Consider the following 12,148-nt stretch of genomic DNA (forward strand, 5'->3'; position numbering starts at 1 on the left):
AACACCCATTGAAAGAATTACCCATAGGTCTTCCTCTATATCCCCATAACCCTATCTTCCTCTATAACCATAACCCATATAATCCTCTATACCTAACCCAATCTTCTCGGGTATAACCATAACCCTATCTTCCTTATACCATAAACCCAATCTTCCTCTATAACCATAACCATATCTTCCCTATACCCATAACCCCTATGCTTCCTCTATAAACCATAACCCATATCTTCCTCTATACCCAAACCCATCTCCTCCTATAACCATAACCCCTATCTTTCTCCATACCCATATCTTCCTTATAACAATATACCCCATCTTCCTCATAACCATAACCCATATCTAACTCTATACCCATAACCCCTATATTCCTTCTATTACCCAGTAACCTCGAGTAATCTCTTGTCCAAACTTTTACCTCTACATCCATAAATTTAAACCCAATATTTCCTACGATTATCTATAACCAATAACACCACTAATCATTCACTATCCATTTCCACTATTTTCAAAACAGTAATCAACTCCCGCCCCATAAGTCTTTGCCGATAACCCAATTACACCCCAAGTATATTAGTCACTCAATTACCCAACTTTACACGTCTCACACTACTTCTTCTCTTCTTTATCTGTAGTACTATACGCCATTATCTCCATCAAAAAAATTTGGATATAACAATAAACCCCTATCTTCCTCTATTTATACCATTAACCCCTATCTTCCTCTATAAACCATAAACCCCATAATTCTACTCATCATTATCCAAGCGCAAAAGATAACACCACTAAGTGTACATTCACTCTCTCTCTAATATCAACCAAAAAACCTCTTATTTTACCACTTCTTGATACCACGGATAAAACCCCTATCATCCTTTCACGTCAATTACCCCTAAGAGCATCTATCTCTAATAAACAATACAAACCCCCCAATCTTCCTCCTATAACCCAAGGAACGCCACTAATAAGTCATACCTCTATGATAAATTTAAAATAATCCCCTAAAACTACTATCAACAAATATAGGCCATCTAATATCACCGGATACCCTATACTTACTCATGCTTAAACATTTTTTATTAACCCCTATCTAAATAACATATCTTCCTCTTTACCCATCTTAACCCTCTATACTTCTACCAATCTATAAAAATCTATAACCCAACTCATTGACCTCTACTTAATATACCATATTAATAACATTCCTCTATAAGTGCATCCTCTGGTAATAATAACACCCATCAAATACCCCATATACTCCTCGTTGACATACAATACTCTCTCTATCTCTCTACATCTAATAACACATAACCTCCATCTTCCATCTCATAACCTCTATAACACCTATCATCTTATTCCTCACTTGCAACAGAACACATTATCTAGCCCCACGAACGCACTGTTTTCAAACGTCCTTTGTATTATACACACACTCACCAATCACTTCGAACACTCTTTCTCTATCACCCATAACCCCCATTTCCTCTATACCCATAACCATATCTTCCTCTTATAACGCATAACCCCTACTTCCTCTTATACCACTAACCCATATCTTCCCTCTAAACCATAACCATATCTCCTCTATTACCCATAACCCCCATACTTCCTCAATATACCATAACCCATATTCCTCTATACGCATACCCCATATCTTCCTCTATAACCATAACCCATATCTTCCTCTCATTACCATCAACAATATTTTCCCCTATAACCATAACCCATATCTCCTCTATAACCCATAACCCATATTCCTCTATACCCATAACCCCTATCATCCTCTAACCCCTAACCCCTATCTTCCTCCTAGTGAACCAGTAACCTTCAACTCATATTCCGCATACATCATATTAACTCCATAACAATACCCCAAATCATTTCCTCATTTTGTAATAAGCCTTCATAAATGCTCTGCAACTAATACTTCCTCCTCTAAACTGTATATCCTCTGCACAATATGCAAATCAGCAATTAGCGTCCTATACCCCCTAAATGAATCCCTACTTATCTTGCCATGCTATTCATAACTCAATTGCTCCCCTATCTTCCCTCGCGGATAAACCATAACCCGCTCTAGTATTTCTTCACCAGCAAAGAAAAGCTATTACGCGATTAACACTCTCCGCTACTCTGTCCATTTACGGTCCAGATAAAACCTAATTGCACCCCGTATTCCTTCCCCTTCCATACCCCATATTCCTCTCGTTCAGATATAAACAATAACCCCCCATTTCCTCCCGGTTGATCAGTACCAATAACCATTACCATTCCCTCCCGCTGCCATCTACAACCGCGATAAACCCCCCTAGTCTCAGTCCTCATAGCGGGTAACCAATCACAACCACTCTTTACACTTCCCTACCTGTACCCACCATAGATACACCCAATTTCACTACTTCCCTCTTCTATACCCATAGCCCCCCACCTATCTCCCCTCTTCAACAACCCCGATGCACCCTCCGATATCTCCATTCCTCGAAAATGTCAGTTATTACCCATTAGACACACCTATCTCCACATCCATAACTAACCCACCGTCAAACACACCATAGGATCCCTCCTATCCTATAGTAGACGTCACGATCCTACCCATAATCTTGTCCCTCTCTCCACTTATCCCATTAACCCCCAGACCCCTTCTTCTCTAACCCCATAACCCTCACATCCCAGCCTCCCCCATTATGGACACCCAAGTCTCCACATCTTCCCCAGCTCCCGTCCTCCTATAACCAGTAGTCACCCAGATCTTCCCCATACCCCATAACCCATATCTTCCCTCCTTCCCAGTCCCCATACCCATAAGACCCCACTATCTTTTCCCTCAGTCTCACAACCACTAGTTACCCAATAGTTCCTCCTCTGGTCCCAAACCATAACCCATAATCTTCCTCTATACCCCATACCATATCATGTCTCCCCCATGATATCTCCCAGTCAACTCCCATCTCCTCCCCCCCTTATACCATAACCTCTATCTCCTCTATAACCATAAGGCCCCCATAACTCTCTCCCTCTATACCCCATAACTCCCTGATCTTCCCCTCCTATAAACGCCATTCCACCCCCATATCTTCCTCTATACCCCAAGTCCCCCACATATTCCCCTTCCTCTGTTCCAAGTCCCCTATAACCATAACCCATATCTTCCTCGGTCCCTATACCCATACACTCCCTCTCGTCGCTCCTCTATACCCATAACACACGTCCATTGCCTTCCCTCCTATACCCATAACCCATATTTTCCTCAGTAACCATAACCCAATCTCTCCCTATACCCATAAGCCCTACTTCCTCCTTATAACCAAGTCCTCGAACCCTACTTCACACCTTCCCTACCTTGTCCCAATTACCCCAAACCCATATCTTCCTCTGTATACCATATCCCCAGCTTCCTCCTATACCCATAACCCATATCTTCCTCCTGTATCCCGATTCCACCAGACCCCTCCTCTCCTCCCTATACCCATAACCCCCCATCTTCCTCTATACCCTCACCAACCCATAATCCTCCAGTCCCATGTTCCCAACCCATATCACACCCTCTCTCCATGGCCCCCCTCTAATGACTCTCTATCACACTCCCATATTTCCTATACCCGATAAACCCATATCCTCTTCCCCACTATACCCAAACCCATATCCTTCCTCATACCATAACCCCCAAGTTATCTCCCCTCAGTGATCATTACCATATTCCCATGTCCCAACATCCATTAACCCATGAGTTCCCCTTTCCTCATAACGCGAGTCCAACCCAATATTCCCTCTAATCCTCAAACCTTAACCCATGATCTCTCCCTCTATAACCATGACCCATATTTTTCCTCTTCTATACAAACCCATATCTTCCTCCTAGTACCTCACCACTCCGCCCCCCATCTTCCCTATAAGCCATAACCTCTATCTTCCTCTTAACCATAACCTCTATCTTCCTCGTCCCTAACAACGTCCTACAGTCCCCCTCATTCTTCCTCTATACCCATAACCCCACGCCTCTATAACCATAACCTCTATCTTCCTCTATAACCATAACCCCCATCTTCCTTATACCCCGTTTCATCAACCTCTATTCTTCCTCCCTTATAACCATAACCCCATCTCTCCCTCTATACCCATAACACGTTCCCACCTTCCCTTTCCCAGCCCTACACTTACCCTTGGTCACCTCTTTCTCTCCCGTAAAACCATCACCACCCCTCACTCCTCTTTCTATACCCATATACCCCACCGCCCCTGCTTATCCCTTATCCCGTAAGTTCCCTAGAGTCCCCTAGCCTGACCATGAAACATGTCCACCATCTCTCTTGAGGTGCCGCGACTCCCATGTTCCACTATTGAGCAGTGATCAAGAACCCAGTCACTCTCGTCCCTCCCAGTCCCCTGGTCCCATTACCAAGACTGGTACCCCGCCCCAGACCCCAGACAGGGAAGTCCGTCTCACCCTGCTCCCCGAGCTCAACCCGGAGCTACCAACCAGCCCCCCAATGAGTAGTACCCAACCCCGCCCTCTGGGCAGCCTGATCCTCCAACTGAGATCCCCTCTGTGTCTCTATTCCCCTCTGTGTCTCTATTCCCCTCTGTGTCTCTATTCCCCTCTGTGTCTCTATTCCCCTCTGTGTCTCTATTCCCCTCAGTGTCTCTATTCCCCTCTGTGTCTCTATTCCCCTCTGTGTCTCTATTCCCTCTGTCTCTATTCCCTCTCTTCCTTTCCTTCCCTCTCTCCCTGTTCCTCAAATCAAATGTATTTGTCAAATGTGAAATGCTGACTACAACAGGTGTAGTAGACCTTACAGTGAAATGCTTACTTACAAGCCCTTAACCAACAATGGCGTTTTAAGAAGAATAGAGTGAAGAAAATATTTACTAAATAAACGAATGTAAAAAATCTAATWAAATTAAATTWAAAAAATAACACAAGAAATGAACATAACCATAACGAGGATACAGTGGATTTCTGCATAAATTGGTCTTCACATGTGATCTGATCTTCATCTAAGTCACAACAATAGACAAACACAGTCTGCTTAAACTGTTTTCAAACTTTTTTCATGTCTTTACTGAACACACTGTGTAAACATTCACAGTGAAGGGTGGGAAAAAGTATGTGATTTAATGGATTTAATAACTGGTTGACCCTCCTTTGGCAGCTATAAACTCAACCAAATGTTTTCTGTAGTTGCGGATCAGACCTGCACAACGGTCGGGAGGAATTTTGGACCATTCCTCTTTACAAATCTGTTTCAGTTCAGCAATAATCTTGGGATGTCTGGTGTGAACCGCTCTCTTGAGGTCATGCCACAGCATCTCAATCGGGTTGAGGTCAGGACTCTGACTGGGCCACTCCAGAAGGAGTATTTTCTTCTGTTGAAGCCATTCTGTCGTTGATTTACTTCTGTGTTTTAGGTCGTTGTCCTGTTGCATCACCCAACTTCTGTTGAGCTTCAATTGGCGGACAGAGAGACTTACATTCTCCTGCAAAATGTCTTGATAAACTTGGGAGTTCATTTTTCCGTCGATGATAGCAAGCTGTCCAGGCCGTGAGACAGCAGAGCAGCCCAAACCATGATGCTCTCTCCACCATACTTTACAGTTGGGATGAGGTTTGGATGTTGGTGTGCTGTGCCTTTTTCTTCTCCACGCATAGTGTTGTGTGTTCTTTCCAAACAACTCAACTGTAGTTTCATCTGTTCACAGAATATTTTGCCAGTAGCGCTGTGGAACATCCAGGTATCTTTCGCGAACTTCAGACATGAAGCAATGTTTTTTTTGGACAGCAGTGTCTTCTTCTGTGGTGTCCTCCCGTGAACACCATTCTTGTTTAGTGTTTTACGTATCGTAGACTCGTCAACAGAGATGTTAGCATGTTCCAGAGATTTCTGTAAGTCTTTAGCTGACNCATATTACATATAGTACATTTTGCATATTACATATAGTACATTTTGCATATTGTACATGCTACATATAGTACATACTACACATAGTACATGCTACATAGTACATACAGTACATGCTACATACCAGCATGTCAAATCAATTCATCAAACTTTCTGTGTGGCGTGTTACAGGGGAGGTAGAGAACAACGTGCAAATACATGTACTAACACAACGATGATAACAACAGACAAAATGTATTTACAGCTTCTGTTGCCAGTATGTTATGATTCACCCAAGGTCAATTATCACCATAGTTAGTGCTGGAGGAAGAACAGAATCTCAGAACAAACACCTGATATTAGCTTATTTTCTCTGTCTCTCCGCTTCTCTKTCCTACGCCTTTTCATGCAGACATATGTTCCTTCCCGCTTGCTGTTGCACTCTTAGATAGAAGTGTGAAACTCACATTGTTGCACTGCCATTCCTTGTTTCTGAATATTTTGAAAGGAGACTACAATRGAAAGATTGTATAGGAGTTCATTCTGACAGCTGAAACAATACTTGGTAAGGGACACACCCGGCAACTAACAGGCTATAGTACTAACTACTATAATAGTTGTATATAGGCTTTAGCCTCAAAATACAGACAACAAACAACTAGCTTTTCTTCTGCATCAAAAATATAAACGCAGCATTTAAACTGTTAGTGAGTATTTCTCCTTTGCCAAGATAATCCATCCACCTGGCAGGGCAGGCAGATCAAGAAGCTGATTAAATAGCATGATCACTACAAGGGGACAAGGCCACTACTCTAAAAGGTGGAGTTGTGTCACACAATGTCTCAAGTTGAGGGAGCGTGCAACTGGCACGATGACTGCAGGAATGTCCAGGTGTTGCCAGATGATATAATGTTAATTCCACTAGCATAAGATAATATAATGTTCATTCCACTAGCATAAGATAATATAATGTTAATTCCACTAGCATAAGATAATATAATGTTAATTCCACTAGCATAAGCCACCTCCAACTCTGTTTTATTGAATTTGTCAGTATCTCTTCTTCTTATTGGTGTCCTTTAATAGTGGTTTCTTTGCAGCAATTCGACCATGAAGGCCTGATTCACCCAGTCTCCTCTGAACTGTTGATGTTGAGATGTGTCTGTTACTTGAACTCTGTGAAGTATTTATTTGGGCTGCAATTTCTGAAGCAGGTAACTCTAATGAACTTAACCTCTGCAGCAGAGGTAACTCTGGGTCTTTCAAAGTTCTTGACATTGACAGACCTTCATGTCTTAAAGTAATGATGGACAGCTGTTTCTCTTTGCTTATTTGAGTTGTTTTTGCCATAAGATGGACTTGGTCTTTTACCAAATAGGGATATTTTCTGTATACCACACCTACCATGTTAGAACACAACTAATTGGCTCAAACACAATAAGAAGGAAAGAAATTCCACAAATTAACTTTTAACAAGGCACACCTGTTAATTGAAATGCATTCCATGTGACTACCTCATGAAGCTGGTTGAGAGAATGCAAGAGTGTGCAAAGCTGTCATCAAGGCAAAGGATGGCTACTTTGAAGAATCTCAAATATAAAATATATTTAGATTTGTGTAACACTTTTTTGGTTACTACATGATTCCATATGTGTTATTTCATAGTTTTGATGTCTTCACTATTATTCTACAATGTAGAAAATAGTAAAAATAAAGAAAAACCCTTGAAAGAGTAGGTGTGTCCAAACTTTTGACTGATAATGTATAGATATATATTCACAAATACATTTTCCACTATTTCAAATTGTTTCTCTCTGCATAGTTGCGAAAGGCCCGTAAGTAAGCATTTCACTGTTAGTCTACACRTGTTGTTTACGAYMCATGTGACAAATAGAATTTGAGGTTTTTATACTACCAGAAAGATAAACATCATCTTTCTGATCAAAATAGTTATACATTGCTGAGGTGTAGTCACTTCTGAGGAGACAAGATCAAGTACATAAGAAATATGATTAAAATATTAAAAACTATTCAACAAATATAGGATTAAATAGGAATAGGATTAAACATTTTTTTATGCTTTCTAAATATACTAACAATCAATTTATAAATGACTTACTATAATATTTAACATTTGTTATAAGTGTAAAATAAACACAATCATATTAGTGACAGTACAAAATTGGCACCATTTCATATAACTGGCAACAGAGAATCTTCTGCCCAGAGACGCCGTTCAAATGTCTTGTTACAACTTCCCATATTTCGTCCCTCTGTGACCAACAGAAACCATTTCTACTAAATGATTTTGTATTTTTTCATGTTGACAGCTCTAAATCTGTCTGACAATATCAATGAGATGGGATCCCTATAGTCTCTTGCTTCATATGTCGAGCGGGGCTCTGAGTCTCACAGCCAAAGAAAATCGATCCTTTGTCTGGATAGGCCAGAAAATGTGACGTGTCGCTCCCTATGTAAATGAGGTGTCAGATTTCACATGCGCCATCTCAGCTAAGAGCAGAAGCGGGACAACCGGCTCTTTCAACGAGTGTACAGCAATTGATGTAACACTCTTCACAGAGCGCTTTGTACACGAAAATGTCAGTTGGAACCAGTCCAGATACCCGGCTAACACACAGGCCTAACTAGGGGTCAGTCCCCTGGTCCCTGTCCCCTGGTCCCAGTCCCCTGGTCCCAGTCCCCTGGTCCCAGTCCCCTGTTCCCAGTCCCCTGGTCCCAGTCCCCTGGTCCCAGTCCCCTGGTCCCATGTTCCCAGTCCCATGTTCCCAGTCCCCTGGTCCCAGTCCCAGTCCCCTGTTCCCAGTCCCCTGNAAAAATGAACAGTAAACATTACACTCACAGAAGTTCCAAAGGAATAGAGACATTTCAAATGTCATATTATGTAATGATGTGCAGATAATTCAAGTACAAAATGGAAAATAAATAAACATAAATATGGGTTGTATTTACAATGGTGTTTGTTCTTCACTGGTTGCCCTTTTCTTGTGGCAACAGGTCACACATCTTGCTGCTGTGATGGAACACTGTGGAATTTCACCCAGTAAATATGGGAGTTTATCAAAATTGGGTTTGTTTTCAAATTCTTTGTGGGTCTATGTAATCTGAGGGAAATATGTGTCTCCAATATGGTCATACATTTAGCAGGAGGTTAGGAAGTGCAGCTCAGTTTCCACCTAATTTTGTGGGCAGTGAGCACATAGCCTGTCTTCTCTTGAGAGCCAGGTCTGCCTACGGCGGCCTTTCTCAATAACAATGCTCACTGAGTCTGTACATAGTCAAAGTTTTCCTTAAGTTTGGGTCAGTCACAGTGGTCAGGTATTCTGCCACTGTGTACTCTCTGTTTAGGGCCAAATAGCATTCTAGTTTGATCTGATTTTTTGTTAATTCTTTCCAATGTGTCAAGTAATTATCTTTTTGTTTTCTCATGATTTGCTTGGGTCTAATTGTGTTGCTGTCCTGGGGCTCTGTGGGGTGTGTTTGTGTTTGTGAACAGAGCCCTAGGACCAGCTTGCTTAGGGGACTCTTTTCCAGGTTCATCTCTCTGTAGGTGATGGCTTTGTTATGGAAGGTTTGGGAATCGCTTCCTTTTACCTGGTTGTAGAATTAACGTCTCTTTTCTGGATTTTGATAATTAGTGAGTATCGCCTAATTCTGCTCTGCATGCATTATTTGGTGTTTTACGTTGTACACGGAGGACATTTTTGCGGAATTCTGCATGCAGAGTCTCAATTTGATATTTGTCCCATTTTGTGAATTCTTGGTTGACCTCACAGCCACAAAGGGCAATGTGTTCTATAACTGATTCAAGTATCTCTCTCTCACTCTCTCTCTCTCCCTATTGCCCTACCTCTCTCCCTACCTCGCTATCTCTCTACCTCTCTCCCTCGCTCTCTCCCTACCTCTCTCCCTCGCTCTCTCCCTACCTCTATTTCTCTCTACCTCTCTCCTTTTGTCGCCCCTCCATCCCTCATCCCTTCCATCTCTCGGTAGCTCTCGTGCCCCACTGTTGGGTGAGGCCTGTTATTTGCTCTGTGCTATGCACACCGTGTCTCCCCTCCTCCCTCAGCCTTGGGTTATCTGCTAGGGGCCTCGTTCCTGGCTGGGGTAATGGGGGCCCACAGGCTCTCTGGGGGGAAGTTTTGCTATATAGCTGACTATGTGAGGGTGAGGGGGTGGAGGGGGGTGGGGGTGGGGTTAGTATTTGTCTGAGAAAGGGGTGGGATTATGGAATAATTGTTGGGATTGGGGCTTAGAGATGGGGGGAGTTACCAATGTGACGGGAAGTGGGGGTGGGGGAGGAGATGACTGTAGAGAATCGGGGTAGCGAGTGGGGGGAGTTTTGGGGCAAAGGAAAAAGGGGGGGGGAAAAGACACCACAACAAGGGGGGAAAGGAGATTTTGGAGGGAAAGGAAAGCGCATGGACAGGGCGACAGAGGGAGAGATGGAGAGAGAGATGAAGAGAGAGAACAGAGGGAGAAGATGGAGAGAGAGAGTGGAGAGAGAGACAGAGGAGAGATGGAGAGAGGGGGCGAGATGGAGAGAGAGATGGAGAGAGAGATGGACAGGGAGAGCAGAGGGAGTAGAGAGAGAGACTGGGGTAAGGGTGGGGGTCGTACGGTGCGTATGTTGTTCTATTGTTCCTTTGGAGATGTTGCTAGGTGTGTTGTCAGGGCTGCCTCTTCTGTGTACTGGTTCTACCTTCCAGACGGCAAGGGTTCACTGGCCGTTCATTCACGGCAGCCGTACTACCCCTGATCAACCTGGTATACACAGCGTGGGTACTGCAGGAGACTGTGGAGAGACCCCTCGCACACAGACTCATCTTCTTTGCACCATCAGCATCACCACCGGACACCTTTTGGGGGCAGGCTCAGCCCGGCTTTCTCCCACGAGAAGCCCTGGATTGGTCGGTTCAGGGTGTGTATCTGTTCATTCGCGCGTGTCTACAAGGCGGAGGAAACTGTCCTGGGACTGATACCTGGCAGCCTTTCGGCTTTCTATACGGTTAGTGTGTCTGTGTCTGTGCTGGTGTCTGTGGTGGTGTGGTGTGGTTGTGGTGTGGTGTGGGTGTGGTGTGTGTGTGGTGGTGTGGTGTGTTTGTGTTGTGTAAACATATCACCTTAATGTCCGACAAGGTAGGAAAACAGGAACTGTTTTAGAAGTCAGGAACTTTTAAGCTAGGGTTAGGTTTAGGTTTTGGGGGGTTTAGGTTTAGGGTTAGGTTAGGTTTAGGGTTTTTGGGGTTCGGTTTCGGGTTAGGTTTAGGGTTTTGGGGTTAGGTTTTCGGGTTAGGGTTCGGTTAGGTTAGGGTTTTGGGTTAGGATTAGGTTTTATGGGTTAGGTTTAGGGTTAGGTTTTAGGGTTTTGGGTTTAGGTTTAGGGTTAGGGTTAGGTTAGGGTTTGGGGTTCGGTTTAGGGTTAGGTTAAAGGTTTAGGGTTAGGGTTAGGGTTAGGGTTAGGGTTTAGGGTAGGGTTAGGTTAAAGGTTAGGTTTAGGGTTAGGTTAAAGGGTAGTTAAGGGTTAGGTTAAGGGTTAGGGTTTAGGGTTTAGGGTTTTGGGGTTAGGTTTAGGGTTCAGGTTTTAATGGTAGGTTGAGGGTTAGGGGAAAAAGGAATTCTCATCGTAAAACATATTAAACACTCGCAAAAAGGTCAGAAATGAAAACAAGATGTGTGTGTTTTGTGTAGTTGTAAGGTCGCCCCTGTTTAGACACCTGCTGGTTTGGTACCCGGTTCCGACCTGACATTTTGGTTATATTAATCTGTGGATCAAAATGGCTTTGCATTGAGGCGATCAGCTCTCGTTCCAAGGACACATTATTATTGTTTAGCCTTGTGTGACGTAGTAGCAGGAAAAAAGGGGGGGAGGGGAAAAGAAAGGAGGAGAGGATTTGAAACCTGAAACACTTGAAGCGTGCAGATGTCTACTATTTAATTCGCTCTTCCGACTATTTACAGCCATTAATCTAAAGATAATTTCATAGATTTGTTTTTACAAAAAACCATTCAGTTTCCTCATAGATTAATATGAGATAGTAAAGGTCCCTAGTGAGTTTTCAGGAAGCCACGCACAGCTATTGGAGTAGACGGCTTTTTAAATTTTTAATTTTATTTTAACCTTTGTTTAACTAGGCAAAAGTCAGTTAAGAACTAATTGTTATTTACAATGACGCCTACCAAAAGGCAAAAGCCTCGCTGTGGGGACGGGCTGGGATGAAATTAACTACTGTATGTATAGTTATACTTATATAAAA

The sequence above is a fragment of the Salvelinus sp. IW2-2015 genome, unplaced genomic scaffold (assembly GCF_002910315.2).
Source record: "Salvelinus sp. IW2-2015 unplaced genomic scaffold, ASM291031v2 Un_scaffold4410, whole genome shotgun sequence".
Taxonomy (NCBI): domain Eukaryota; kingdom Metazoa; phylum Chordata; class Actinopteri; order Salmoniformes; family Salmonidae; genus Salvelinus; species Salvelinus sp. IW2-2015.